The sequence below is a fragment of the Nestor notabilis genome, unplaced genomic scaffold (assembly GCF_000696875.1).
Source record: "Nestor notabilis isolate BGI_N333 unplaced genomic scaffold, ASM69687v1 scaffold17741, whole genome shotgun sequence".
NCBI classification, from domain to species: domain Eukaryota; kingdom Metazoa; phylum Chordata; class Aves; order Psittaciformes; family Psittacidae; genus Nestor; species Nestor notabilis.
Genome location: NW_009913808.1, coordinates 30632 through 35802, shown reverse-complemented (window position 1 = coordinate 35802; position 5171 = coordinate 30632).

The window sequence follows — 5171 nt, the reverse complement described above, 5'->3', positions numbered from 1 at the left end:
CTGCTCTGTGGGTCACTCCTGCTGGAAGCAGTAGGGTGGATGGGAGCCAAACGCCATAGAACTTCTTTCAACTTTGGTACCAGGACACGTTAAGCTCCTGTTGAGCCACCTCTGTACTCATTTTTCCACCAAATACCTTTGTAGATTTAGGAGAAGCAAGGACAGCCCTGGAGCTGCAGCAAGAGCCAAGAGCATCAGCAGCTCCATTGCTGGGGGGTCCAGGCTGGGCCTTGGCCATGGCTTCTGTCACCATGTGAACTTTTGTGTATTTATCTGTGTGAAAAGAAATAGTTTATTTTTGCTAATAAAGACCTCCTAATGAATAAAGCCTCTGTTCTGTTCACTGTGAGGGTGCTGAGGTTGGAACTGGATGAGCTTTAAGGTCCCTCCCAGCCCAAACCAGTCTGTGATAAATCAGCACCAGGGCATAGATGCTGTGCCCAGCAGGCATGGATCCAGGAGAGGAAGACCCTGAGGATGGGTTGAATCATAGACCCAACTAGGTTGGAAAAGACCTATAAGACCAAGTCCAATCCCTGTATTAATGACCACAGAAGTGAGAAGACTTGAGGTCCTCACACTTAAATGCAAATTTCTGACAAAATACCTGCCAGTGATTTCTCCTTGTAGAGAAACCCTGGTCCCAGGGTACTCCATGGGTCACTTCAGCCTCTAACTCCAGCAAGTGTTTCAGCCACTGCCCTTTCCAGAGCAGCATTTACAGTTAAACAGCTGGTTATGTGCCTGCATATAATCACCAGGGCTTTAATCCCTGCACCTCCCTTCCCTGATTCACAGGGGATACCTCTGCTAGCAGTAAACCCAGACCTCAACCAGTGCACCCATTCCCAAGCTCCAGCTCACAGCAACAGCCCAGATTGCTGGTGGGAACCTACCTGGCCATGGTCCTGTTTCACTTTCAAGTGCAGCAGACTCCAGGTCTCTGTTGACAGCTGGGTTTGATTCCTCACTGCATTAGAAACAGAAAAAAGGCAGTTACTAGGAATCAATATGACAATTTCTGTTTCTGCCCACACTTAGCCTGGAATTGGTCAGTGCAATTGCTGAATTTATCCCAAGAGATTACCTGTGCTCTTAGTAAAACCTGCACTGCTTGAAGCTTCACCCCAGGCTGATCTGGTGCATATGCTCCCCTGACCCCTTTGCACCTGTTTTCATCCCTTTTATATCATTTTTCTGCCATAGGGAAGCAAGCAGCAGCTCTCAGAGTCACCATGTGTATGAACCCATGTCTCCAGCTCCAGGCAGGAGCCCAGCTGAGGAGAGGACAGCATTAGCTCAGCTGTGGTGAGTTTTCAGTAAAGCTCAGTCACTCTGGTTAAAGTAACCACAGGAAGGAAGCAGATGGGATGTCTTTTGCTCTTTGGAGAACAAAGGTTTCCAGGTACCTGATGCCACAGGAGTGGTTTGAATCAGCAGAAAATAGAGGCAGAAAGAGTCAGCCTGCTCACAGGGCATCAGGAGCTGGTGAGATGCAGAGATGCAGCTTTGCTCCCCCAAAACAGGGCTGGGAAGCTGGCGGGGCTGTGGAAAGGTTCTGCAGGGCTCCATGCTAGCCACCATGCAAAGAAGCCTATGCCATTTGTCACCAAAACACAGGGATGTTTGCATCACGATGCAGATCTAGTGGGCAAAAGCACAGAGACAGCCCTCTGACTAAACATAGGTATCACCTCCAAGAAGTTTTAGGAAGGGTGTTGTGGAAATCCCAGCAGAAGCCACCTGGGCAACCAAAGGCAGCATCTACCATGGAGAAATGATGTGTCCACCATGATTCATTTCTGGCCATGTCCTCAAGCAGCTTTTTCCCATTGCTAGAACACCCCAAAGGGCAGCCTGCAGAGCTGAGGCCCAAGGCACACTTACAACCTGAAAGCCGCTGCCTCGGTGCAGAGCATCATTCCCCATCGCTTAGTGCTGATGTAGTTCCTGCCAGTCTCAGTGTCAGTCTGGCTCTTACAGGAACAGCATGAGACCGTCGCAGAGCTCAGGGGTGGTGGTTTTCTGTTGGTTTTGATCCCACAGAAGCAAATGGCTTCCTTGCTGGGTGTCTTCTTCCTGAGAGCTCAGCCCATTGCCTCATCATACCTGGGAACCAGAGTCAGTTGCTTCTTGCTGAACCAGGGCTGAGCTGCTCACCAGGCCAAGCACTGCTAAAGCCACAATGGTTTCCATCTGGAGCAGGCTCTATGAGACCAAGCCACTTTTGGGGTGAAATAAAGCCCTGTAAATCAAAATACAAAAGCCCAGAGGAAAAGGTCTAATATAGAGAAGGAGGATTATCAGACTGCCAGTTCCCTAGGGGTGGCTGCACTGCTCTTGAGGAGCAGAGCATCACCATCAGGCCAGAAATAAACCCACTAGGAAAAACGTGGCAAATCCAGCCCATTATAATGCAGCCAACACTATCTAGAAATCCCATTTCTGCTTCCCACTGGCGCTGCTGCCTTCAGACAGTAACACCAAAAGCCCCACATGATCTTCGCTTTCCTCTTTAGGGAGCCCAGTCTGTGCTCACCCAACAGAAGCTCCATCTGTGGTTGAAGCCGCATGTTTCTGACAGCCCCATGTGGGGCAGCAAGCCCGGAGTGGGGTCTGCAGCACAGGACCCACGGACGGGGACAACCCACTGTGCCAGCAAAGTCCAGGTTTGCTTCACCACAGAGGGGTTTTCATGGTGAAACCGGCTGCGCCACTGCAGACGTGTCACCACCAGTGAGCACTGGAGCAGGTGTGTTGGAAATGGTCCCCACATCCCTCACTTCTTCCACTGTTTCATCCCCCCATCAGAGAGAATCCTGGCTCATGGATGATGCAACACCCAAAGAGCATGTGGATGTTGGGTTTGCACAGGGAAAAAGTGGTTTCACAAGTGCTTTAGTTTAATCACTGCAACTTCTGTACAAACACTTCTGTGGTCATTAACGCATGGATTGGGCTTGATGATCTAATGGGTCTTTTCCACCAAAGTTGATTCCATGACTCAGTGCATCCTCGGTGGTCCTCCTCACCTGGATGCATGCCTGCTGCGCACAGCACCCATGCCCTGGTGCTGATTTACCATAGAATCACAGACAAAGCTCCTGAGGACTCCAGAAGGGCCCGAGCACCAGTTGCTCCCAGTACATGTTGCTCTTGCTTGTCCACATTACTTGCTCTTCATATCTGGAATATTTGCAGCACAAAGCCAGCTCTCCAGATCCAGTTCTGTAGTCTATGATAAGCAAGATCATGCCAAGAGTGGCAACACGAGGGCATCTGCTGCCTGAAGGAGCAGTTTCTTCTGCTTTTGCTTTTTTCTCTTTAGAAGCTTTCCTGAAAGCCATAAGCAACCTGGTGCTGGACAATATGTACTTGCAATAAGAAAGCAATTTACCTTCTTAGTCATCATCTGTTGGCTGACATGGGGAGGGCAGATGCGTTGATCCCAGCTGGACTGGTGGAACTCTCTCCTGGATGCAGCAGGACAGACACAGTCATCTCCTCTCATGGGCTGGGCACAAGAAACAAATCCCACCAGCATCTTCCTTGTAACAGGAAGAAAAACAGTGTCTCTTGGCATGAGGAGAACGAGCATCTTCTCTGGACACTTCGGCTTCCTGGGGTGCCACAAGGACCAGGGCTTTACGCAATACGGGGGGATCTTAAGCACTACAGGGGCAAAATCAAACCAAGCAAACCCTATTTTAACTATATTTGAGTTGCAAACCTTTTCAGAACTTCCCTGATTCGGGTTGTGGTTACAGTTAACGCTTGTGTTTAACGTGACGAGGCTGCACCGCTCAGCCCCGCGCCGCTCGTGCCTCTCCCTGGCCTAGATTTTAGCAGCACGTGACGGAAATCAGGGCTTTTGGCATGAAAGGGGTGATATGGAGCAGCACGAACAGGGGCACACACGCTGCCCAAGGCGAGCAGGGGGACGTGGGCATGACCCCAGCTTCACAGGTGCCTCTTTCTTACCTCAGCTGTGCCTGGTGGCGAGAGCCTGACTAATACCAGGCACAGGCTTACAAAAGCCAGGAGTGTGATGCCACCAGCACCCTGCCCACTGCAGCCATGCTCTCCATGCTCAGGGGCTTGCTTTATGGAAAAGGCTGCCCATCACCCAGAGACAGCATCCCATGGAGCCACCAGGATGCAGCTGGAGGGCAGGACACCAGCCTGGAGCATCCTTTTGAGCTTGGGGAACCAGCACATCACAGCCCTCCCCATGGGGCTCCACTTTCAGTATCTGAGCAAGTGAAATTTAAGCCCGACACTTATTCATCTGTGCTCTGGTTTTACCCATAAGGTGGAGGAGCAGCAGCTCTTGGCTGTCTCATAGCAAGAGGTGTGCAAGGACATGAGTGTTTCACCCTGTGGTGTGGCATCCAGCACACATCAGGCGGCTGGAGGCTGCATTGCCAGGAGCCTTTGTGGTCTCAGCATCAGCAGGGATGACAAACGGGGCTCCTACAGGGATCACACGTAAGGCTGACGAGTTCTCTTGCTTTCAGTGAGCTACAGCAGCTCAGGAAGTGCAGGCAGCACCGATCCTGCCCGAGCCCCTCTCATGGGGCAGAGCACCGTATTCTTACAGGGTAAGAACCCCACAAAGCTACAGGTTATATTGCTCCTCGAGTAGGTCAAACAACTACTCAGCCGTCACTTTGCCCACTGCAAAAGTCCAACCATCATGTTTCTGCAGGTTTTAAAGGTTGAGAGCAGATTATATGGGAGGAATGATTTCACCAGCTGCCCCGACATCAACGTTTCTTCTCTCCTCTAACACTGCACAGCAGTTTGTCCCAGCCCAGAAGGTTGTGGGGCTTCAGAGGAGCATAGGTCAAACAACTACTCAGCCGTCACTTTGCCCACTGCAAAAGTCCAACCATCATGTTTCTGCAGGTTTTAAAGGTTGAGAGCAGATTATATGGGAGGAATGATTTCACCAGCTGCCCCGACATCAACGTTTCTTCTCTCCTCTAACACTGCACAGCAGTTTGTCCCAGCCCAGAAGGTTGTGGGGCTTCAGAGGAGCAAAGCCTGGTTTGGGTTGAAGGGACCTTAAAGCTCATCCAGCCCCAGCCCCTGCCCCGGGCAGGGACCCCTTCCACTAGAGCAGGTTGCCCCAAGCCCCTGTGTCCAACCTGGCCTTGAACACTGCCAGC